Source organism: Schistocerca americana, chromosome 1, assembly GCF_021461395.2.
Source record: "Schistocerca americana isolate TAMUIC-IGC-003095 chromosome 1, iqSchAmer2.1, whole genome shotgun sequence".
NCBI classification, from domain to species: domain Eukaryota; kingdom Metazoa; phylum Arthropoda; class Insecta; order Orthoptera; family Acrididae; genus Schistocerca; species Schistocerca americana.
Genome location: NC_060119.1, coordinates 363,370,890 through 363,398,528, shown reverse-complemented (window position 1 = coordinate 363,398,528; position 27,639 = coordinate 363,370,890). Strand labels below are relative to the sequence as shown.

Genomic DNA, 27,639 nt, shown 5'->3' with positions numbered 1-27,639 from the left:
ATGATCTACATTTAAAAGAGTAATAAATAATTGAGTGTAAATAATGGTAATTATTTGCAGTAATGTTAATGTTCAAAATTATTCACCTTCTCCGCTCTGGCTCCATGGTTTCAGCAACTCATTGACACATTCAACAAGACCCCCAAACCATTCACGCAGATCGAGTTCCTCCTCCTCTAAAAACTGGATGCCCCTGCAGCGGACACCATTTGACCGCCGCCTTGCACGCTTTGGTCAGCACACCCCTCCCTACACGCGGAATTAGGGACATCTAGAAAGAAAAGACAAGAATTTGTACAGGGTGTTTCAAAAATGACCGGTATATTTGAAACGGCAATAAAAACTAAACGAACAGCGACAGAAATACACCGTTTGTTGCAATATGCTTGGGACAACAGTACATTTTCAGGCGGACAAACTTTCGAAATTACAGTAGTTACAATTTTCAACAACAGATGGCGCTGCAAGTGATGTGAAAGATATAGAAGACAACGCAGTCTGTGGGTGCGCCATTCTGTACGTCGTCTTTCTGCTGTAAGCGTGTGCTGTTCACAACGTGCAAGTGTGCTGTAGACAACATGGTTTATTCCTTAGAACAGAGGATTTTTCTGGTGTTGGAATTCCACCGCCTTGAACACAGTGTTGTTGCAACAAGACGAAGTTTTCAACGGAAGTTTAATGTAACCAAAGGACCGAAAAGCGATACAACAAAGGATCTGTTTGAAAAATTTCAACGGACTGGGAACGTGACGGATGAACGTGCTGGAAAGGTAGGGCGACCGCGTACGGCAACCACAGAGAGCAACGCGCAGCTAGTGCAGCAGGTGATCCAACAACGGCCTCGGGTTTCCGTTCACCGTGTTGCAGCTGCGGTCCAAATGACGCCAACGTCCACGTATCGTCTCATGCGCCAGAGTTTACACCTCTATCCATACAAAATTCAAACGCGGCAACCCCTCAGCGCCGCTACCATTGCTGCACGAGAGACATTCGCTAACGATATAGTGCACAGGATTGATGACGGCGATATGCATGTGGGCAGCATTTGGTTTACTGACGAAGCTTATTTTTACCTGGACGGCTTCGTCAATAAACAGAACTGGCGCATATGGGGAACCGAAAAGCCCCATGTTGCAGTCCCATCGTCCCTGCATCCTCAAAAAGTACTGGTCTGGGTCGGCATTTCTTCCAAAGGAATCATTGGCCCATTTTTCAGGTCCGAAACGATTACTGCATCACGCTATCTGGACATTCGTCGTGAATTTGTGGCGGTACAAACTGCCTTAGACGACACTGCGAACACCTCGTGGTTTATGCAAGATGGTGCCCGGCCACATCGCTCGGCCGACGTCTTTAATTTCCTGAATGAATATTTCGATGATCATGTGATTGCTTTGGGCTATCCGAAACATACAGGAGGCGGCGTGTATTGGCCACCCTATTCGCCAGACATGAACCCCTGTGACTTCTTTCTGTGGGGACACTTGAAAGACCAGGTGTACCGCCAGAATCCATAAACAATTGAACAGCTGAAGCAGTACATCTCATCTGCATGTGAAGCCATTCCGCCAGACACGTTGTCAAAGGTTTCGGGTAATTTCATTCAGAGACTACGCCATATTATTGCTACGCATGGTGGATATGTGGAAAATATCGTACTATAGAGTTTCCCAGACCGCAGCGCCATCTGTTGTTGAAAATTGTAACTACTGTAATTTCGAAAGTTTGTCTGCCTGAAAATGTACTGTTGTCCCAAGCATATTGCAACAAACGGTGTATTTCTATCACTGCTAGTTTAGTTTTTATTGCCGTTTCAAATATACCGGTCATTTTTGAAACACCCTGTACATGAAGACTGAATGTATACACTTGGAAAACGGGTATATATTACATGGAATTATTTGATCTAAGAACTACGTTTTTATTAGAAATGTACTTACATTTGAGCTGCGATTGCACCCTCTCCATCTCGAGCTGTTGATCTAGAGCAGTCGGCATTTGAGGGATGTCCTCTAGAAAGATGGAAAAGACTGAGTATAATATCGAGTATGGAAACGAAAATGTGTAGTGAGTTAAATGATACAGAAATCAGCGGACCAAAAGATATGTAACAGAAGATATATAACATGTGGACAAAAACAAAGAAATGCAATCTTTATAGAGAGTGATCGAAAATGGCTACAAAATGTAACACAGAACATATAGACTTTGAACATAGAGACACAACATACGCACACACAACATATGGACACGCAACATACGCACACGCAACATACGCACACGCAACATACGCACACGCAACATACGCACACGCAACATACGCACACGCAACATACGCACACGCAACATAGAGACACGCAACATAGAGACACGCAACATAGAGACACGCAACATAGAGACACGCAACATAGAGACACGCAACATAGAGACACGCAACATAGAGCCGCAAGAACACGTGGAAGCTCAATCTTTATAGAGAGCACTACAAAACGAATATAACACGTAACACAGAACATGGAGACACACTACACGAGTAAGCTCAATCTTAGCACTCGAATACGGATATAACACAACACAGAACACACACACGAGTAAGCTCAATCTTTACAGAGAGCACTCGAATACAGGTATAACACATAACACACAATCCGTTAAAATACGCAGCAATCTTTATAGAGAGCGGTAAAAAACGGATATAAGACATAACATAGAGACACACAACACGAGTAAGCTTAATCTTTATAGAGAGCACACGAATACGGATATAACACGTAACACAGAACACACACACAATCCGTTAAAAGACCTAGCAATCTTCATAGAGAGAGGTCCAAAACGGATATAACACACAACATATCGACACACACACACACACACACACACACACACACACACACACACACAACACGTGGACGCACAATCTTTATAGAGAGTGGTCCGAAACAGATGTCGCAGTCATACAGGGAGTTAAAGGTACAGATATCAGAACACTGAAAATGTACTTACCAGGTAATGGAACTTCATCCACATGAGCCCGTTTGCTGCTGCTGCTGCTGCTGCCAATGGCGCTACCTGCTCGTTTCATTTTTCGAAGATTAAGAGCGATGAGACAGGTACTCAACAAATTATAGGAGCAGAGTGAGGGAGAGTTGGATTGTGCTCTGGTTTATATAGACTCTGTGACGTCGAGTCACGTGACTAATGCTGTAGCCAATAGAAGAGCAGCATTCTATTGGTGAGGGAGTGGTACGTCATGAAGGACCACAGCGTCCCCTACCGGGAAAATGTGGAAATTTGAATTAGTTCATTAAATATAGATGTAGTACATTACAACTGAAATGGAATTAAGTACTTGGGTAATTAATAAGTTAGATGCGCGATGTGAGCGTTAGAACATTTACGAAAGACTATGTCAAGAGCGTGTATGGAGGGAGCGCTCGGACGTTCGCGGGCCTGTGACGTCAGGGAATGACAAGATCGTCAGCTTTCTCTCTCGCACCGCTCACGATGGCGTCCTCTGATGGCACCGATATGAACTAGCCAGTTGCAGTCCAGACCCAGCGGCGAACACATCTGTTTGAAATTGCTTAAATAATAAAGATAAGTCCTTGTTTCCCGCCATAATCGTACTGGAATTTGAACTTGCCGCCATTTTTCTGGGTAAGGGGGGCGTGGCACTTTCGCGCCAAAATTCCAACTTCCCGCCAGAATCGCCCATCTTGGATAACGGTACTTTGACCTGGTGCGCAGGTTGTTCCAATACTGCTGGTTACTCACTTACGCCTTGCCAATCTGACTAAGCGTTATTCGCGAATAAAATAGTTGTTACTGAGAAAAGTAAACCATTGATACCTGGCACAACACATTGGTCAATGTATCGTCAGCAACTAAGAATAATGAGCGTGACAGGAATGTGGAAACTAGCCAAGTGTGCTTCGTGAGGGGAAGAGTTCACATCATTCAAAAAACATTCCATGAAAGTAGATCTGCCTTTGTTAGCAATACATTTCGACAAGATAAATATATCAAATCACCACAATCTTTCAGGATAATCATACTTTCGGAATAATACCGACAACTGCTTCATTTGTGTAGCCGGTTGTGTAATTAGTTTATTAATGCTGATAGTGTGTACGCAAACACTGAAATGTTTTTTCCCGTCACGACGAGCTGATTAAAACATCGTTATTCGTGAGGGCTCTCGACCCTTTATAGGTTGCAGTGGGAATGTAATGTCCACATCTACATGGTATAATGTCTCTTATTACATCCAAATCCAAATAATGTCAATGGAACTCACGTACTTCATATTTCAGATGGTTTTTACCAAGAGCACAAAGGGGTCATACTTGCGGAAATTACATCTTTTCTACTTTTTGTAACAGATCGTAGAGATACGTCAGCATAACAGGCTGCAAGTACATAATCTTGTTTTACTTTCCTGCCTTGCTTCTAGATCACATGATTTTATAATATTTCTTACTTCCTTATTCAATATCCTCACCATGAATTGTTTGTCCCTTCTTAAGATCTGAAAACATTCTGGAGACGGAAGATACACTTCCATTGGCTAATGGCTCAGCAGTTATTGAACTGTTCAATGTTGTTGAGAAAAGAATAAACAAAACAAAAAAGTATACCGATATATGTAACTGAAAACTATTATGAACTAACGAAAAGATGTTGTTGTTGTTGTGGTCTTCAGTCCTGAGACTGGTTTGATGCAGCTCTCCATGCTACTCTATCCTGTGCAAGCTTCTTCATCTCCCAGTACCTACTGCAGCCTACATCCTTCTGAATCTGCTTAGTGTATTCATCTCTTGGTCTCCCTCTACTATTTTTACCCTCCACGCTGCCCTCCTACACTAAATTGGTGATCCCTCGATGTCGCAGAACATGTCCTACCAACCGATCCCTTCTTTTTGTCAAGTTGTGCCACATACTCCTCTTCTCCCCAATTCTATCCAAAACTTCATCATTAGTTATGTGATCTACCCATCTAATCTTCAGCATTCTTCTGTAGCACCACATTTCGAAAGCTTCTATTCTCTTCTTGTCCAAACTATTTATCGTCCATGTTTCACTTCCATACATGGCTACACTCCATTCAAATACTTTCAGAAACAACTTCCAGACACTTAAATCTATACTCGATGTTAACAAATTTCTCTTCTTCAGAAACTCTTTCCTTGCCATTGCCAGCCTACATTTTATATCTTCTCTACTTCGACCATCATCAGTTATTTTGCTCCCCAAATAGCAAAATTCCTTTACTACTTTAAGTGTCTCATTTCCTAATCTAATTCCCTCAGCATCACTCGACTTAATTTGACTACATTCCATTATCCTCGTTTTGCTTTTGTTGAAGTTCATCTTATATCCTCCTTTCAAGACACTGTCCATTCCGTTCAACTGCTCTTCCAAGTCCTTTGCTGTCTCTGACAGAATTATAATGTCATCGGCAAACCTCAAAGTTTTTATTTCTTCTCCATGGAGGTAATACCTACTCCGAATTTTTTGTACAACAATATATTTAGTTAACACACCAGACATCTTGCACCAAACATTCAACTTCTCATCTGCATTAATCCTCCTGCGATTCCTTGTGTAGAGTGAAAACGGCTTGTCTGTTGTAACCACACATGTTCCATAATTCCTGTTAGGTATAACTCCAACTGCAAAAGTGCGATAAGAAATAATGTCTCTTTCATTGTAGGCCTCCAATCCTTCAAGAGGTTTATCTGTACCTCTCAAAATAGCAATTGTAAACCACGACTTGCCACTAACTACTTCTGTTGTAGTACAAGAAAATTGAATCTTGCAACCAACAAAAGTAATAGGTCCTTGTAGTAACTCCTGTTGACCAGTTTCATTTGGTGTAATTGAAAATGTATCCGCTGTCTTGTACACTGGAAGTCTGCTCCTCCTCATGTATCTTCTGCGGCGGTACGGCATGGCGATGCGTAGCGTGCGGCTGCCTCGAGTCGAATGAGCCTGCAGCTGCCTCAGTACCGGATGACGCCACTGATAAGACGTCACAGCGGCAGTTATCAGCGCCGTTGCGCAACCGGAAGTGAATTATTATGCAACACGGGCCTAGTAATACTAGGGCCCGTGTTGCCCAGGCCATTTGAATCACGCGCCACAGCCTCGTTCTGCGGCTAAGTCCCGCTCAAGGTCACCCGCCTTACACAGCGGCATACGACCAGCGCAAGACACTGTCCATTCCTTTCAACTGCTCTTCCAGGTCCTTCGCTGTCTCTGACAAAATTACAATGCCATCGGCAAACCTCAAAGTTTTTATTTCTTCTCTATGGATTTTAATTCTTACTCCAAATTTTTCTTTTGTTTCCTTTACTCTTTGCTCAATATACAGATTGAATAACATCGAGGAGGGGCTACAACCCTGTCTCACTCCCTTCCCAACCACTGCTTCCCCTCCATGCCCCTCGACTCTTATAACTGCCATCTGGTCTCTGTACAAATTGTAAATAGCCTTTCACTCCCTGTATTTTACCCCTGCCACCTTTAGAATTTGAAAGAGAGTATTCCAGTCAACATTGTCAAAAGCTTTCTCTAAGTCTACAAATGCTAGAAACGTAGGTTTGCCTTTCCTTAATCTAGCTTCTAAGATAAGTCGTAGGGTCAGTATTGCCTCACGTGTTCCAATGTTTCTACAGAATCCAAACTGATCTTCCCTGGTGTCAGCTTCTACTAGTTTTTCCATTCGTCTGTAAAGAATTCGTGTGAGTATTTTGCAGCCGTGACTTATTAAACTGATAGTTCGGTAATTTTCACATCTGTCAACACCTGCTTTCTTTGGGATTGGAATTATTATATTCTTCTTGAAGTCTGAGGGTATTTCGCCTGTCTCATACATCTTGCTCACCAGATGGTAGAGTTTTGTCAGGACTTCTCCCAAGGCCGTCAGTAGTTCTAAGGAGCGCTAAATCGGCGAAAAACGAAACACTACTCCGTGACAATAAAACTCAGTATACCGTAAAGATGATTTTTCGGGTGGGCAATACTTCTGCTGCCCGTATGAGCTATGCCGAAGTGAGAATATGGCAGGACGGCCGCCTCCCTTCCCGCCACCCTCACACGGGCTCGCGTGGCACGCGGCGCAAGAAAAAACTGTGCCGTTACCGCAACGCCGCGCGACCTGGCGCAGGCGCGTGGCGCGTCGAAATTTGCGCGGTCCCATTTGAACCTGTGATGTTACTAAAAAGCGCGCTGGGCTGCATGCGCCACACGCGCTGTTCGCGTCTCAATTTGCGCTTCGGTTAAGCGCAAATTGAGACGCGTATAGCACGTGTGACGTGACACGACACTACGCGCTCGTTCCGCACGTGTCGCGCGGATCCAGCGCATATTGAGACGGCCGTACACATACTTTGCACGCGCCGGTTGGCGACGATCTGCATTGGCAGAAACGAAGCGCATGCACATTGTATTCTTCCTGAAATGATTTTAACTATTCAGTAAAACTATTTCATTTTTACCTTGCTTGTAGCGTTATATGTCAGCTTCATGGCGAAGTGCCAATCATCTCGCTAATGGTCATACTTATTGTGGTACACAGATTTTAGTAAGACGCACGCAAAATTTGAAAAGTTTGCTATGATAATAGGGGTCGCTATGATTTTGCGTTCGGTGCATATTACCCCATATGTTACGGGGTATGAAATTTAGCTAACATGTTCTATTTTTCTTTATTTTCCTCCGATATCGAGAAAATGGATCCTTTGGTTCGTGCTCACTCCCGATCTCACGCCCGCGAGAATGAAATATTCACAACATCCCTGGTATCTCCTAAACGGCTCGAGACAGCGAAACGAGAGTTTGGCGAATGATAGCACACAAAGAGGAGAGTATTTTGCCAATTCGTAAACATACGGAACTTTCTTATCTATGGAGATATGTCAATAGTTATACTTCCTTTTTTATTTTTTTCACTCCAGTGAATTTTTTTTAAGAGTTATCGACAGCTAGACAAACAAGAGTTTCCTAGTATAAAAATATATATGAAATTTCTTCCCTTATGTTGCTGCAAACCGACGCTATGACATTTTTCGTAAGCTGTTGAGCATCTGATTGCCAATTGCTTGTTTAATGAGTCACTTCGTTTAAGAGTTTGTACAAATTACACTGTGTTTTGGCAAAGGAAGTACAGTTACACCTGTCAACAAGAGAAATGTGGCCGTTACTCATAAATGGTGATGCTTCTTCGAATGAGAGAAAGTCAACAATTCGCACAAAAATTAACGGACAACTCTGCTGCAATTTTGGTTGAATCCCCGTAACCCACCGTATTTTCAACACTGAACGACTGGAATGGAAACTTACCAAAGGATTTTATTCCTTCTTTTGACCTGAGCAGTATTAAAATAATGACGATCGTTTCCTTCAGGCGGAATGACAGGCACATGCCAGATGTTGGCTACTCACCTACGGCTTGCCAAACTGAGAATGTGTTCAAATGTTCAAATGTTCAAATGTGTGTGAATTGGTTCAAATGGCTCTGAGCACTATGCGACTTAACTTCTGAGGTCATCAGTCGCTTAGAACTTAGAACTAATTAAACCTAACTAACCTAAGGACATCACACACATCTATGCCCGAGTCTGGATTCGAACCTGCGACCGTAGCGGTCGCTCGGTTCCAGACTGTAGCGCCTAGAACCGCACGGCCACTCCGGCCGGCTGTATGTGAATCCTTAAGGCATCAAACTGCTGAGGTCATCGGTCCCTAAACTTACACACTACTTATACTAACTTATGCTAAGAACAACACACACAAACATGCGTGCCCGAGGGAGGACTCCCTCCGGCAGGAGAGCCCGCGCATGGCACCTCTAACCGAGCGGTCACTCCGCGCGGCTGATAATGTGTGATTCGCAAATAAAGTAATTGTTACTGAGAAGAATGGACAATTGATCTGTTCCACAACACAATGTTCAGTGTATTGTCAGCAGCTGAGAATAACGTGCGCTGCAGCAATGCGGAAGCTAGACATGTGAGTCTTGTCGGCGGCAGTTCACGTCGCTCGAAAAACAGTGTCATGAAAGTAGATATTCCTTTGTCAGCAATAAATTTCAACAAATGAAATATATCTAATCGCCGCACTCTTTCAGGATACACATACTTTCAAAATAATACCGACCTTTTTGTTTCATTTGTGTAGCCTATTGTGTAATAAGTTTATTAATGCTGATCATGTGTATGCAACCACTGAAATGCTTTTTCTCGTCACGGCGAGCCAATTAAAACATTGTTATCTGCGAGGCCTTTTCGACTGTTTCTAGCTTGCAGCGGAATTGTAATGTCCACATGTACATTGTATAATGTTTCTTATTACATCCATAACCAAGTAACGATAGAGAAACTTATGTACTTCATATCCTGGACGCTTAAAAACCTGTAGCACAAAGGGGTCATATCTATGGTTATTACGCTTTTTCAACTTCTTGCGAAAGACTGTAGAGATACGTCAGCATAATAGGCAGCAAGAAGATAACCTGTTTGTACTTTCACACCTTGCTTCTAGATCACATGGTTTTATAATGTTCCTTACTTTCTTATTAACTATCCTCACGATGAATTGTCTGTCCCTTCCTATGATCTGAAAACATTGAGTGGGCAGAAGATATAATCCCAGTGGCTAATAGTTCACCAATTATTGAACAGTGCAATGTTCCTGACAAAAGAAGAAACAAAACAAAAGAACTGTACAGATATTTGTAACTGAAAACTATTACATACTAACGAAAATAAATGGAGCGCTTAAACGGCGAAAACGAAACAAGAGGCTCTAAAGATTAAACAAGACATTTTTATGGATGCGACCTTCAAATGTTGTAGCAAACAATTTTCGCAAGTAAATACTGTTCGTGTGGACTTCGGAAGTTCAAAGTACGAAACAAACATCTATCCGGTGGCTTTTGCATACCAAACAAAGGAAAAGAAACATAGACCCGTCTTCTCCGCAGTGTTGTCGAGAATGTACCAGAATGGAAACCTAATAATGTCACCGTTGATTTCGAATCAGCTGCAATTTCTGCGCTGAAAGTTGTGAGCCAGTCGGTTCAAGTGCATGTGTGTATTTTTCATATGAAGAAATCTCTCTGGAGGAAAGTGCAAGATTTGGGGCTTTCTTGCGAATACAGAGGAAACGAAGAAGTAAAGCTGCATATTCGCATGTGTGCTGCTCCGCCGTTCCTTCGACCTGAAGATGTCTGCGATGGTTGGCTCGTGATACATTCACAAGCAATGGATATCGCTAAGCTTCCTCAGTTTTTCGACTATTTTGTAGATAGATGGCTGGAAAATGACGATATCCCTATCAGTGTTTGGAACTGTCACAGACGGCGCCATCGTACCACCACCGCTGTAGAAGGTTGGCACAACAAAATTAATAATTTCGGAAAACCGAATCCTAAAATTAAAGACATGATTGAGTGTATGTAGACAGAAGCAGAGACCTCGGCATGCCAATTAATGAGGTCAGAATTAAGTATGGAAGCCAAACGAAAGAAAATAACTTATACGAAACTTGATGAAAGGCTGGAAAAAATAGTAGAAAATTATGAAGAGGATGGTGAAATCGGTGCTTGTTTGAAAGCAATCTCTTAAATGTCCAAAAATTTGAATGAAGCCATACGTTAGTGCTGGACGATATATATATGAAAAGAAGGTACAAAATGTAAATACTCGCAGTAACTTACAAATTTAAAAATAAAATATAAAATTTTAAAAATTAAGTACAAAAAAAATACAAGGAAACTGATTTTAAACACGCATGAGTGACAGTTTGCTCTTGCTATTTAATCAGTCCAAAGCCTCGATAAAGTTTGATGGGAGTCTGTTTGTTACGAAAAATCCACAGAGACATTATCACTTCCTATAAGAAACGACGTCTCACGTATGAAGTACCACAATTGACTTCGATATTTTTTTATTTTCTCTCTGACGCAATCATAAAACTTTCACATATGGCCTGTATCTGCCAACGTCGTCCATCTCCAGAAACAATGAAATACACACACACACACACACACACACACATATATATATATATATATATATATATATATATATATATATATATATATTACAAACTCCGTCTTCAGGCCACGAGTGGTCTACCGGGACCATCGGACAGCCGTGTCGTCCTCAGTCGAGGATGCGGTTAGGAGGGGCGTGGGATCAGCACACCGCTCTCCCGGTCGTTATGATGGTATTCTTAACCGAAGCCGCTACTATTCGGTCGAGTAGCTCCTCAATTGACATCACGAGGCTGAATGCACACCTAAAAATGGCAACAGCGCATGGCGGCCTGGATGGTCACCCATCCAAGTGCCGACCAGCGCTTAACTTCGGTGATCTCACGGGAACTGGTGTATATATAATTACCAACACACAATTTAAATATCGTATCTCTTCTATTTGTCAAAAGCATACCTCAAAATAAAAATAAAGTATGGCTCATAACTACGGAACGTATATCATGTATATGTAATGTAAAATAACATGCGTTGTCGCATAATATGCGAAGATTAAGGCCCCTGCACAAGAGTTGCGCGTAGGTAGCGCTAGGCGTGTCGTGGGAAGTCGTGTACAGCTAATTTCACCAATATTCGTGCCTAACCCTGGAATTTCAGTTAGAATGACAACGCTTCTTAGATAGGCCTACATTATATGTGCCATATGCTGTGGACCATATTTTTAGGCCTACATTATATGTACCATATGATTAGACCATATTTTACTTTAAAATAAACTTAAAGTATTATTTGTGAAATAGAAGTGATCTTTGAATTCTGTGTCGCTAAATTGTTTTTTGTATTTTCGATTGTAGTCTCTGAAGATATAGTACAAAGTAAAAATCATCCAACAGAAAAAATGATCACTTCTCATAAGTAATATGGCATTAGGAATCTTATCCGATCATCTACTAGTCCCCTTCTACTGTACAGCACGTAAAAGCACGTTTACACGGACGGTAAAAATTGGCTATTGCTGACAATACAGACCGGCACTGTTGTCTGGCAATATCACGGCCACAAGAATTATAGCCAAATGTACGGCAATATTGTTGACCACAGTTCCCCGGGAACGTTTGCGGCAAAACATTTCCGGGCCCAATGTGTTTCCATGAGCAACGCTATGGCCGCGTAAAGAACAAAAGCAAGATAGTGGATGTGAGTGGAGCTCTGCTACATTTGCGTTCTATAAGGGAAAAACGTAGCAAGAACAAAAGAAATAGGCTATCAAATCAAAAGTTCAGAAGTTCAAATGTGTGTGAATTCTTAAGGGACCAAACTGCTTAGGTCATTGGTCCTTAGATTTACACACTACTTAAACTAACTTATGCGAAGAACGACACACACACCCTTGCCCGAGGGAGCACTCGAACCTCCGACGGGAGGGGCCACGCAGTCCGTGACATGAAATAGGGCATCATAGACGTTTTCTTTTTTAAAGCAGGCGAACTGCTTCCGAAACTTTAGCTTGTTAACTGATACTGGGAACAAACCTTTTCCAGAATGCAGAAATCCGATTTCGAATATATCGTTTACAAGTAATTCGTCCGATAATTGATAAAACCAATACCAATATTATGTAGTATGTACGAGTTGCAACTGTTCAGTTTACGGCTAGTGGGGGCTGATACAGAGCTCTGATATTCCTCTTTCAAGAGCAGAAAAAAATACATTTTGAAAAGTTTACACCAGAGCTGATAGTTATTTAGCGTTGGCTGACAAGTTTCGGGCTTTGCCTATTTTCAGATATCAAGTGTTACAGAGCATAAAATTTGTAATGAGTCGATGCATCGAATGTGGGTAATAAATGTAGCCTATCAGTAATAGCATGGTTCATATGGTAACTACTTGTGTATTTTGTATTTAGGATGTGTTTGGTGTGGACAGTTCTATTTATGCCATAATACTGACATGTATCTCAGATCTGCGTTAAAATATGTCGCAATTGTAGTTACACCTTACAGTATTATGTTAACATATCTGCATAATAAATATTTTCCTTAATTGTTGTATCTTCATTACCCAGCATTATGTGACTCACGTGACAACGATATTTTATATACAATGGAGAAGTTCCTCAACGAACTACGCTGTGCGTCACGCTGGTCACAATTTTGACAATTTTATTATGTCTTATAAATCTTTGATGTATTCAATTTACTTCGCAATTGTATTAAGATCAATTGTTATATCCAGTGTAAGACAGTGTTACAGTTCTACAATAAATATTTCATTTCTTTTCAGCACTAATTGAAAGCAAATAATTTTCTTTAATTTTTATTTCAATGAAATCAACATACAATAGTATTCTGCTGTTATCATTCTCACTGTAAGGATTGCGATTCATGTGCTGATGAAGGTACTCTTGAAGGTTTCTGTGAATCGTTTGTAGTCGCGTATTCGATGATTGGTACGTGGTGGAGTGCCTTTCATGTGCTGATTAAGGTGCTATGGAAATTTTCTATGATTTTTCTGCTGCGCAATTTGGTTTGTTGATTTAACATTTCTTCTGGGAGCCTAGTCGTGTGAATGTAGATTTGTACAGGTATTTCTTCTAGCACGTCCCTCCCTCAATTGGCCTTTGAATAAATCTGTAAAGTAGTGAAATGTATCTCGATATTTTCAGTGGAGTGTGTATTATTCTCTGAGGAGCGTGCTGAAAATTGAAAGGTTATTTTCGTTTCTGTTTATGTATCCTGTATATCTCGTTTCACGGGGATTTGGAGTTCAATGGGCTGCATATCTACGCCTCGCTTTCATCGCGTGTTACTCTTGATCTACAATGCGAAGGAATCAGAATGACAATCACTGAGTGACATTCACTAAAGCTGTACAAGGAAAGCTACTTAATTATCTGTTATATTTTAAGAAATACGACATTCTGTATAATAGATAGACCGTTCATTTTGGAGTAATTTAGTGAACATAGCTCAAAAGCATTGTGAAGATATGTACCTATGTCCTGAAACTAGTTTCGAAAAAATGAGAAATTATTGTCCTCAGTGTTTTTGACTCTTTCAGAACATTTCAGCAGGATTATTCTTGCTGGCCAGCTGCTTCTTCATCCTCTGTAGACTTTTTCATGAATCTTTTCCTTACTCTGGACCATTAATGCTGACTTTCGAAACTCCTTTCAGCTTCAACTACTTGCTGACAATCTTTGGCATTCAACACAGTTATCATATCATTTCTTGGTTGAATGCCTAATTTGTCCATTATTTTTATCTTGTTAGTTACACCATCATTCAAACAGCTGACAGCATCAATTACACTTTAGTACTGTCAATCGAATCAACTCTGCTTTTGGCACTGTTTGCCAGACGCAGCTGTTGAAACTGTCATTAGGGTTTGGTGTAGGGCCATGTAGACATCTGCTAAGTAATTTTGTATCTACAAGGTCCCTGGATATTGGCTTTATTGCTTCTATGACTGTGGCAGGCAAGAAATGTTTACGGTGATATTCCCTGCCTGACGGATGAGCGTGGCTGAATCGCCGACGTGTGTTCAAAGTGCGTTTAAGACCAAATAAACAATTGAAAAGCAGATAAAGAATACATTTTTTGAAATGAGAGAAATTTGTCTTTCAGATGGTGTAAAAAAATATGTTTTCGAAAATTTCAGACATTTCACGACCAGTTCCCTTTAAACATCCGTCTGTGCAACGTAAGCTTATTGCATTCGTTTTGTTAACTGCCAGAATAGTAATATCGTCGTGTTTTGGGTTCTTTATAAATGATGTTGGTGTCGAGTGTGTTTCTGTCAAAATTGCGATGATGTTTGTAATAAACGAGCCAGCGTAATCCAATGAGAACAATTTCTCCATTGTATATAAAATATCGTTGTCACGTGGATCACATCGTGCTGGGTAATGAGGGTACCACTGCACAAGGTGAGGCAGCTAAGTCGTAACACGCCTTGTATCTCCCCAACCGTAATAGATACAAAGATGTCGTTTGGACAGTGAATTGCAGGGACAGGGGCTACTTGAATACATCACATTTCATGTTTGGGCTATTTTTTATTACAGAGATATGAGGCCATCTTTGGTTTTTTAAATGGAACTCCATGTTAAATTTTAGCGTAACATGAGGGGCTTAAAAAGACTGTTTCAAATATGTGTATATCATAATATTTAGGCGAATAGTTTTTGAGACACAGATATAGTCTCGTACCGTGTTCGTCCTTCGAAGCGGCATTGTCCAGTGCGATCTTTCCTGTTGTGTAGAGTACATGGCAAACGTCGCCAGTTCGTCCTTACACAAACACGCCCATTTACCCGACAACAGTAATACATACTGTGATATTTTGCGCAAAAATTAACTGATGATGTCGCGCAAATATTATTCAGTTATTTGACAACTGTGATACCAAAATAGTATACAACATACAGTATTAAAATACTGCAAGATGTTAATACATTTTAAGTAACAGAAATACAAATGTCAATGAGGAGGCTCATATTGGTCATAATTATTTCCTACGTATTTTTTTAAAATATTTACTATTGATCAGAATACGAAGCAAATACACACAAAGATGAAAAGTACATACTGTACATAATACAAAACTTTACTGGAGCATGTGCTCAAAATGGTTCCCCTCTGCTGCAATACACATTTGTAGTCGCCGTTCGAATGATTTGTGAACCGCTGAGAGGGTGTCACGTGAGATATCGGCGCACGCTTCGATGATACCTTGCTTCATATCGTCTGGCGTAGTTTGTGTTTGAGCATACACTTCGTGTTTTATTGCCCCCCACAAAATAATCAAGAGGGGTCAAATCAGGAGACCGGGCTGACCACTTCAGCACGTCGTCCTATCCTACAATCCGGGAACTAGTCATTTAACAGCTCTCTAGCCACACGGTAAGAGTGAGCAGGACAGCCGTCATGTTGGAACCAAATGCACTGACGCGTAGTTAGTGGTATCTTTTCCAGCAAAATGGCCAGAACGTTTCGCAGGAATTGTGAATAGCTGTTGCCATTTAGTATACACGGAATGACGTACGGCTCCACCATGACATTTCCGACGATGTCACACCACACGTTAACACTCCACGGTTGCTGATGCTGTATCTGTCGAAGCCAACGAGGGTTCTCTAGTGACCAGTAATGCATATTATGCGAATTCACATTACCATGGTTGGTGAAAGTCGCTTCAGCACTAAAAAGCACCCGTTGAAAAAAGTTGGATCAACTTTTAGGCGCTGCAGAGCAAACCGGCAAAATTCCTGGCGCCGTTCGAAATCCACACCAGAGAGTGCGCGATGTAACGAGAGGTGAAACGGGTGAAATTAATGCTGGTGCAATATGCGTAGAACATTTCTCTGACTTATACCACATTCCGAGGCGATACGCCTCGACGAAACAGTAGGGTCGTTATGCGCCAACGCTAGAACGCCATCTTCTTGTACCTCGCCAGTTGCAGTTTTCTGCCTTGTCCTCTGTATGGCGTTCCATGATCCCAATTCAAGTAGTTTCTTGCAAATACGTGCAAGAAGCTGGCGCGTAGGACGCTCACGGTCAGGATACAGCGCTCTCCATATCGCTTTTTTGTTCTATCAGCATTTCTTCTGCTTTCACCACACACTAGAAGCATACCTAACTTTACTTTGTTGGTGTACATGTCTCCTCCAAGAAACTGTGACAAAAATGCGATGTCTCATTACCCCAGCAGCATATTTATACCCTTCTCTCCAGCTACCTCGTGCGTCACCTTGCGGCGTTATCAAGAAGCAGGAAAACAACGCCTTCCCTGTTAAGTTCCTCAGTGGTCAACAGGAAAGGTCGCACTGGACAACACCACTTAGAATGACGAACACGATACGAGAGGGGCAAAAACTATTCGCCTGAATATTATGATATACACATATCTGAAACCGTCTTTTTAAGCCCAGCTTGTTACGCTAAAATTTAACATAGGGTTGCATTTTAAAAAACCAAAGATGACCTCATATCTCCGTAATAAAAAATAGCATAAACATGAAATGTGATGTATTAAAGTAGCCCCTGTCCCTGCAATTCACTGTCCAAACGAAATCTTTGTTTCTATTACGCCAATTAAAATCACGCCGGCCGGAGTGGCCGTGAGGTTCTAGGCGCTACAGTCTGGAACCGAGCGACTGCTACGGTCGCAGGTTCGAATCCTGCCTCGGGCATGGATGTGTGTGATGTCCTTAGGTTAGTTAGGTTTAATTAGTTCTAAGTTCTAGGCGACTGATGACCTCAGAAGTTAAGTTGCATAGTGCTCAGAGCCATTTGAACCAATTGAATTAAAATCACAGTCGCAGTTCGTCATCCGCAATGGATTAATGAAATGTACTGAAATGTAATCTCTCTCTCTCTCTCTCTCTCTCTCTCTCTCTCTCTCTCTCTCTCTCTCTCCACTTAGGAAATATAAACACGAACAGAGCGACAGTACAGGCTTCCACCACTATCAAAACAAAAGACGAATGCATCCCGGAAAAAGCACGGAATGGCGAGAGGACAGTGATACTTTCCAACGCAGAAATTTGAATGTGTTAAGTGCAGTGAAAACGCTGTGTGCAGATGTGCAGAACCTCGACACATTCACGTGGAAGCCGAACAAGAATGCAATAAACAACATTAAAAACACGAGTAACGAAACCAATAAAAACCGCTCACAATTCTACGTGAAGCAAGCGAGCTGTTAATGACCATAAAAAAGAAAATTGTAAGAGAGAAAAACCCAAATTGCCACAATCACTGAAATGCTTTAAAATAAAGTGAAACGCTTCTAGTCTTAATACGATATTTAGTGCAGTTGCCAAAGAAATCAATTAACCTATACAATTTGAACATATTACTTTTACTTATTTGATTACAAACCTATCTGTCAATTGTAATAATAAAGAATTGCACTAATGAAATTCAATTTTTCTTACAAAATTCGTTAGTTTTTACAAACAAGAAACTAAGTTCACCAACAAGTAAATAAAATAAGTTCTTAACAGTACCAGCAACGATTCTACTCTTGGTTCAAATGGTTCTGAGCACTATGGGACTTAACATCTGTGGTCACCAGTCCCCTAGAACCTAGAACTACTTAAACCTAACTAACCTAAGGACATCACACACATCCATGCCCGAGGCAGGATTCGAACCTGCGACCGTAGCAGTCGCGCGGTTCCGGACTGAGCGCCTTAACCGCGAGACCACCGCGGCCGGCGATTCTATTCTTGAAAAGAGACTTGTAGCTAGCTGTAAGTTGTCGATCACCTAGGCTCATGGAATCGGCATTCATGCGTCGCCGCGCATAAAAAAGGGATGCTCCGAAGCTCATACCTCGAGCTTTATTGGTGATAAAATGACAGGGTCAGGTGTTCGGACGGCCCTTGGTTTAGAGACCATTTGTATATCCAACAGAAGGACCTTCTTAGTGTCACCAGGGCCGGCCTTAACCATCCAGGCACCCAGGGCGGCTGACTCATTTGGCGTCCATTTTATAATAATATGTACACTACTGGCCATTAAAATTGCTGCACCAAGAATAAATGCAGATGATAAACGGATATTCATTGGACAAATATATTATACTATAACTGACACGTGATTACATTTTCACGCAATTTGGGTGCATGGATCTTGAGAAAACAGTACCCAGAACAACCACCTCTGGCCGTAATAACGGCCTTGATACGCCTGGGCATTGAGTCAAACATAGCTTGGATGGCGGGTACAGGTACAGCTGCCCGTGCAGCTTCAACACGATACCACAGTTCATCAACAGTAGTGACTGGCGTATTGCGACGAGCCAGTTGCTCGGCCACCATTGACCAGACGTTTTCAATTGGTGAGAGATCTGGAGAATATGCTGGCAAGGGCAGCAGTCGAGCATTTTCTGTATCCGGAAAGGCCCGTACAGGACCTGAAACATGCGGTCGTGCATTATCCTTCTGAAATGTAGGGTTTCGCCGGGATCGAATGAAGGGTAGAGCCACGGGTCGTAACACATCTGAAATGTAACGTCCACTGTTCAAAGTGTCGTCAATGCGAACAAGAGTTGACCGAGACGTGTAACCAATGCCACCCCATACCATCACGCCGGGTGATACGCCAGTATGGCGATGACGAATACACGCTTCCAATGTGCGTTCACCGCGATGTCGCCAAACACGGGTGCGACCATCATGATGCTGTAAACAGAACCTGGATGACGTTTTGCCATTCGTGCACCCAGGTTTGTCGTTAAGTACACCATCGCCGGCGCTCCTGTCTGTGATTCAGCGTCAAGGTTAACCGCAGCCATGGTCTCCGAGCTGATAGTCCATGCTGCTGCAATCTCGACTGCTAGTGATACGAGGCCGTTGGGATCCAGCACGGCGATTCCATATTCTGCGAACAGTCATTGGATCTCGACCAACGAGAGCAGCAATGTCGCGATACGTTAAACCGCAATCGCGATAGGCTACAATCCGACCTTTATCAAAGTCCTCCTTATACGAGAAATCACAACAACGTTTCATCAGGCAACGCCGGTCAATTGCTATTTGTGTATGAGAAATCGGTTGGAAACTTTCCTCATGTCAGCACGTTGTAGGTGTCGCCACCGGCGTCAACCTTGTGTGAATGCTCTGAAAAGCTAATAATTTGCTTATCACAGCATCTTCTTCCTGTCGGTAAAATTTCGCGTATGTAGTACGTCATCTTCGTGGTGTAGCAGTTTTAATGGCCAATAGTGTATACTGGAGAAAAAACTAATTTTGAATTGGGTACAGTATTTTTTACTGACTTTAATATAACTCTAATCAATGAGCTTATATTATCTGTCAGTCGTCGGGGCATAAAACATTTAATGAAAAGCAAATATAAACAAACAGCTAAAACTTAACTTTTCTAGTTTTTTTTTTTTTTTTTTTTTTTCATCACACTTTCCGGTACGATTAGCAAAATCTAGGTTTCTTGCAACTTCATTTCCAACAGATAGTGAGGCTAAACTTGTGTGAGGCATTGTAGACGGCAAGTAAGTTTTTATCAATTTCAGTTTGGAAAAACTGCGTTGGCCAATTGTAAGTCACTGGTGTTAGCAGAATACGCAACGTTATCCAATATTGAACCGTTCCAGTCAATCTTTAGCAAGAGGCGTAATGAAATGAGCTATTACTTCATTTCAATCATTCGTTAATAACTTCAGAACTACTTCACTGCCGTCCGGTGTGGCCGTGCGGTTCTAGGCGCGTCAGTCTGGTACCGCGTGAGCGCTACGGTCGCAGGTTCGAATCCTGCCTCGGGCATGGATGTGTGTGATGTCCTTAGGTTAGTTAGGTTTAAGTAGTTCTAAGTTCTAGGCGACTGATGACCAGAGATGTTGAGTCCCATAGTGCTCAGAGCAATTTGAACTACTTCTCTCGATGGTACAGGGTGCTCTCCTCCATGCACCGAATGGTGGTTTGCAGAGTATCTGTGTAGATGCAGATGAGGATGGATAAATGCCGCAAACGTCATCGCGCTACAAGCGTCTACTAACTCAGAGCGTTTTTCAATAACATTTTTAGGCATCCTCAGAAAACAAAACTTTTTATAAAATGAATGTTTAAAGGTACTGTTTAAGTACTACAAACATTGAAGTATTGTGGTTATTTTTAGGGTTCCTCCCTTCCCCTCCCCTCCCGCCATAAAAAGCAGGCTCTGAGTGTCACTATCCCACAGGTTCAAAGTATGAATGTTCCACCTTTCCTCCCGCTTCGGCAAATAAAGCAAATTAGTTGGCTCTTTCTGCATTTGATGTGGTCTACGGCGTGTTTCATGGGACTTACGGAGGCGCCATTAGTAAATAAGCGGTTCCTCGGAAAACCTGGTTTTTTTTATTTTCAGTAGGGACCACCTGCCTCAAACTACCTTCCTCAGTACCTTTAAAAATTTTCCCGCAAATTTTGGCATGCGAGCATACTCGGTTTCGTTATGCTGTGAGAGATGACAGTGGCAGTGGCAAAGAAACGGAAAATTAATAAATACTGGAAGATAGTAGAAAGCGATTGTGTTACGAAAAGAGCGGAGACAATGGCAGTATAAGAAAAAAGAGAGGGGCAAGGTGGCAGTGGGACATAAGTGACAGCGACAGAACAGTGCTTGGATAAGAGCGAAGGTGACCGTGCCAGGGGGAATGAATAACGAGAAAAAGAAAGTGGAAGCAGGTGAGAGGCAGTGATAACGAGAGACAGAGTATTTGACACAATAACAACGAAGAAGAGAGAGAGAGATGTAGCGAAAGTGAGTAACAACAGTAGAGAGGAAGGAATGAGATATTAGCAGAAAGAGAGAGCAAGGAGACGGTGACAGTGATAAGAGATTTCAGCAGTAGGACAGAACGACTTGGAATGTGGCTGTGATACAGGAGACAATGATAGAAAGATACAAAGAGATGATGACAATGAGTTGGGTTGAATGAGAGGAAAAGTGCAATGGGAGCAGATGGGTATCAGTGACTTACAGCAATGGACCAGTGCGTGTGAGTGAATTACACAGTTAGGGGAGCTTGTGGGAGTCTGAGGTGATTGCATGTTAGAAAAAAGCGCGAATATGTTCACGTGCCAAAATTTTTGAAGGTGCTGAGGAAGGTAGAAGGAGGAAGCAGGCTTCCCACTTTGCTGTCGGTCTTTTAAATGAAAAGGAACATATTCGCATTTTTTGTGGTCCGATAGGACATTTTTCCGCTGGTTTCTATACGCAGAAATCCATCTTTACAAGCTTTTTCGCTTCTTATTGAGGATGACGTAAAAATTTTCATAGCTTTAGCTTGTTTTTCATTTTCCTTTTATTCTTCTGCTATTGCTTTTCAACACAATGCACCAGACATTTTCTTCTTTTCAGAGATTTTTAGTAAGTTAATTCGTTGTTATGAATTCAGTGAAAGTACAGTGGAACTTCACAAAAGTGTTACTGGCCAAAACATGACAATATACTAGTACCTAACAAGAGCACTGTAGAAAACGACTGAACACTGTGGTTTGGAATCAAGCGTTGCTAGCACATTGTTTGCATGTTATTGTCAGCTAAGCAGTGAGGAAGGAAAGGAGATATGCCCCACAGCTGGCTAAGGAGCCTGATTTTGCCTCTAATTACGGTTTATTCCTCATTACCATGTAATATTGGCGAAATGCTCGTATTCTGCTGTGATGCGCAGTTGCGAATTACTAGTCAACTTACCCTGAGGTTAATAAAAATAGTAATACGTCATGTGCCGAAATAGTATTGTATTCCAAGTTAAGGTAGACTTTGGAGAAATTTAAGCCCATTTGGACTGGGATTTAATCGAAAAGTTTACTTTTCCAAGGCATAAACAGTAACACAAGAGGATGCCAGTCAGATTCGTAGGAAGAATCTCAAGGAAATATATTCCTTCCACGATAAAAGTGGATTATGAAATACTTGTTCGAGTACTGCTCATTATTCTGGGACCCTTACCCCGTTGCATTAATATACGAGATAGAGAGGATCCAACGAAGAGTGTCGCGTTTCGTCAGGGGACCGTTTCGTGGGCGCGAGAGCGTTATGGGGATAATCAACAAACTCCAGTAGCAGACGCTAAAAGAGAGATGCTGCGTATCACGGAAAAGTTTACTATTGAATTTCTAAGAGAGTTCGTTCAGTGAAGAGTAGGACAACATACTACTTCCGTCAATAAATATCTCGCGGAATGACCACAACAAGAAAACTCGAGAAATTACAGCTAATACAGAGATAATCATTCGTCCTACGTGCCATTCGCGAATGGAACAGGGATGAGGCGATCAGTTAGTAGTATCAGGACTCCCCGCTGCGGTGTACTGATGTAGGTATGTACTAACTTCGACAATATTTCATACTGAATTACCTCAAAAACGACACGTTTGCAGATCCATGTTAACTGGAGCGATCTTGCTTCTATTATCGTATTCTTTCACCCGAGTCAGTTTTCGCTACTAATTCTAATACACCAATGTATACAATGGCTGCACTTCCGCCTCTGGTGTCCCTCTAAGCTTGGCGCCCCTGTCGGCCGCTTAGGCCTTAAACCGGCCCTGCTTTTGCGTTGGAAATAACACCATAAATATCTTCGATGCCGAATTAAACGCGAGCGCGCCGTGCACTTCGTAACGGAATGCACTCCCTGTGCAAGGCCGCTCGCTGTAGTCCAACGTCCACCAAAGAAGCTGCCTGCAAGGTCACGTACTGCCCCCTCCTCTATCGCGGCGCTCATATCAGTTTCCCGCCTACAGCTGACGCACTCATGTCCACAAGTGATCTGGCAACTAACGACTTGTCAGTACAGCCGTGCAAATACACTTCCCTCGCTCTCGCTGCTTCTTCTGAAATTACCAACAAACCCCTGATTCTTTAAAGAATCGAACTCACATCTTTAAAGCAGCATCAAACGCCCGAATACTTGACAAATGAGTTAATATGTTAAATATTTGACTAAGCATGTAAGCAAGGAAACGTTTAGAGAAGGTTTGAAATTATATAGAATTTGACATAAAACGACAATTTGGGGTCCGATCATATAATTTACATGGTTACTGTGGTTTCACAAAGTTTCGGCTATGCATCAGCCTTCTTCAGAATCCACAATAAAAGTAAAAGAAAATACATTACTAGCTACTACATTAAGAAATTAAAAACGAAGAACAAAAATCATACTGTGAACACGATATAGGCTACCTCCCATTCCGCTGCTCCGCACAAAATCATAACCATATAAAAATAACACTTGTCAAAATTGCCACGCCGGCTTCAAACGGTTATTGACCTCTTTTTAACTACATTGTATAATTATCCGTACGTTAAGCGTGCATCAAGGACTTCTAGGACAGCTTCGCATCCTATATATAGCGGTCACAGCATGCTTGGCAAGTTTAACTATTTTATTTTTACATCGTTACGACTTGTTGCAGTGCAGTAGAACGAATAGTATACGGTGTTAACGTGTTCACATTGTGATTTGTCCTCTGTTTCTAATCTCTAAATGGAATAGCTAGTAATTTATTCTATGTTACTTTTATTGTAGATTCTGAAGATTGCTCTCGTTTAGCAAAAACCAGCAATTCTGTTCAAAGAATTCTGCGATCAAGACAGTTTAAATAAAAGATTACCTTTGAGATTGTGCTTTGAGTTCGTTGGAAGCCACTAAGTGCTCTCATTTTAAAGACTGGATGAGTATGAACTGAGTAATTTATGCTAAATTTTAACCAAATGCTAGTATTTCACGCATCTCAATGCTTATGACAACGTATCTCCTGACATATTTCTCGTACAGTGACATAATTTTGCCGTTTCATTCAGCGGTATTGCGTAAACTGTCTGCAAACTGTTACAAATACAGGCAGTAGTAAAGACAAAATAAATTAAAACTTCTTGCCTGATGCTGAAGTTTTACTAGACGAACCGGGTAAATGTAATAAGTGATAAACTTTTTTCCCTTAATCATTGTACGAGGGATGTCGGCGAGAAACAGTTTCCTAAAGGTTTGAAATTATGTATAAAGTTTGTTGGAAGTCACTAAGCGCTCTCATCCTCAAATCCTGTATGAATGAGATCCTCGTATTTTCGTGCCGTCCGTTATGCTGCCCCAAGACAAATACTTGTCTTACTGTGTTAACCATTTGATATAATGTTACACATGTTAATGATTAGATTATGACTTAGTTTAAATTCGGGCAATAATTGCGTAGCAGTTAAATCCCATAAGATTTCGCACACATTTGAACAATAACTGCGCGAAATAGCGAAAATGGAATTTTTGTTGCCCTCAACTGGTACCGGGTTCCGGAATTGCATTTTAGTAAGTATACTGCACATTAGTGAGCGATGTGAGGAATTACTTTACGCACTAGACTGCTATTTGGGAGTTCAGGCGTTACTCAGAAATCCCCGTCCAGTGCAAGACAATGACACCTGAATGCTAAAATCATTTCTTCAACAAGAACACCAATCTATTCTTCTCTCCCTGCCCTGTTGACTAAGTTCTCGATCGCTATTTATCTCGATGCCAAAGGGCATTAAACGCCAGTCATAATATTCCTCGAGTCCGATGGGGAATAACGAAGAGTCTCAGTTAACAAAATTAGTTTTAAGATCTCGTTTACGTAGAATGTTTACAAGCTACTTAATAAACATTTCTTGAAATGTAACATCCATGAACAGCTGTTTTCGAAGCATGGCTGTTTTCGCAGTTTGCAGTGACAATAAACTCGTGATAAATAGCAATACTGTAACGGTAATATTGAGGTCTGTGTGCAAATAAATAAGTGCAGATTTTGTGCTACCCAAGATCGATATCAAGCCCAAACGACACAAGCATCCGCTTGGGGCGCCCCTAACACAAAATTTGCACACACAACGCGTCATAACCAATGACGAAAATAACACATTTCCGCGCTTACTAGATTCAGATTATCTTTAACGGTCTTACTAAACGCTCACAGAACTGCAACTACTTTGTGAAGGAGGGAGGAAATAGGAGGAGGGCGGTGGCAAAATCATATGTCGCTAGTGTGGAAAAATGGACGGGGATGTGGCACTAAACGATGTATCGCATATGTAGAAAAATGTTCTCTACTGGCCCTGATTCTATCATAATCCTCTCGACACAGTTAATTATGAGGTGTACAATGCCCAGTGTACTACTTCTGCACAACAGGCGCTACTGAAAATAGGCTGCTATCATCAATGTCACACGCACTTGTCACGGCACAGCAGGGCACACTAATTACATCTACACTTCTCCACTATGCAACTGCCACCATGGTGGAAATATTAAAATGCTATTTGTAAGCTGTGCCCAAAAAGATTATACACCGCTGAAAACAGAACACCAGCTTCATCAGCAGAACACCATGTGCACACACAGTGCATAATCAACATAAACATTGCCATTAAAGCTACTTCAAAATGAATTGTGGCGAATCGTGTGTAGCAGAATATCAAATGTATTTAACCAGTTCACATAGGTGTTAACCTCAACATTGTGACCAATGTAGCATCACTAGCACCTGATTATCAATGTGTTTAGTAAAAATGTGTAGACAATAACATAGAAAATGATTTTGATGGCACCTATGATTTTGATGGCACCTATATAGCACGTGTAATTCTCAAAGATAAATAAATCTGTTGTGGTCTATTTGATGTAGTAAATACAAGGTAGGTGAAATTTTGACAGATGACAGCAGCCACTCACAACAATTCATTAAAACGAGCTTGAATTAGAGAACGCATTTAACATTGTTTGAAGTAGGTTATAGCCGAAGAAATCGCTACATCGACTAAAATGACGTGTGCACAAACATTAAATGCACAAGAAAATCTGCACCGCATTTCTCCTTTAAAAATCCATTGAGTTCCGTCCATTGGGTAGTTCAGAGGTTTGAGTCAATGAAAATAATTCAACATTACACTAAAGCTTGTCGACGAATAGTTAATCACACAGAAAGTTACATGAATATGGCTAATGAACCCTGGGACTGTGCCTGATTTTTTAGCTCCGTGACGTTACTTCATCAAAAACAAAATAACACCGTTGTTATTGGCTTAACTTCGTCGTTTGACTTCCTACAGTGTACCTTTGCCAATAAATTAAAAGTAATTACATCAAAATAGCTCTGTGACGAAGCGTTACTTCATCAATAACAAAGAAACACAGTTCTTATTGGCTTACCTTTGTCCGTTGATTTTCTACACCGAGCCTTTGCCGATTACTTACAAGTCACTACAGGCAAAAGTATGAGTATATATTTCGTTCTTATGTATGATTTAACTTCACGTATCTGAACTCTCGCCTGCGTGAGAAATGATCTTCACAGATACAGCTTAGTTATTTGAGCAGTATCCCGCACGCACACTCACAATACATGAGTTTTGCAGAATTTCCTCCGCTGCGCAGTTTGACAAGCAACACAAGAGCGGCGTACGGAGCTGCCAACGCTTGGAACCTCACCGGTGGCGTTAGCTTACCAGCAATACAGTTGGTACGACTGCAGCGTTGCCTTTCTGCGCTCGAGACTTCATCGCTTTCACGAACGAGCATTGCATTTGGACAAGGTGGTGTACGCTCATTGTTTCAGTTGTCATGCTCCATATGATTCGTACCTATGGCTACAAAACGAGGGCGTAATATGACTCAATAGAATAAATCACCCATGGCGTCTTCAATAAACGCATGAGTTTATGTATTAATACAATAACGATACTACAGCCTACTTCTTAACCAATGGAATATGAGTTTTTCTTGCCATTTTAAGCCGCAGTTCCCTGTAATGTTCTTCTCATTTTTAAGAAATCTTGTTGTTGGAGGTAACCTTAAATTTCACCAGGATCGGAGTGATTTACTGACTGCACCAATGTTTGAGAAATTACTAGACGTAACTATCTAATGAACTGGAGCAATGGATACGATACTTTCGTGTATGTGTTAATAATCAATATTTTCTCACAAATTCGGGATACAAACGAACTGTTTTATGCCTACAGAAAGATGGTACATGCATGCAGCAGAGTATTTAAAATAGCAAGCCTACAGAAAGCTATTTCATACAGTGATATTTCAGGTACGGTAACTGATGATTCTTTTAGGAAATAAGATCAAAATGCGGCTATCATAAA

General features: G+C 41.4%; 1 protein-coding gene across 2 annotated transcripts in view; it reads right to left on the bottom strand.

The window, feature by feature from the left end:
- Positions 1-26,937, bottom strand: part of LOC124600207 (ankyrin-3-like) — a 91,934-nt gene extending 64,997 nt beyond the window's left edge. For both annotated transcript variants that reach the window (XM_047136142.1, XM_047136141.1), the window contains exon 1: positions 26,696-26,937. The gene's annotated coding sequence lies outside the window, so the exon portion shown is untranslated. The remainder of the gene's footprint in view (positions 1-26,695) is intronic.
- Between the last annotated feature and the right edge of the window lie 702 nt (positions 26,938-27,639).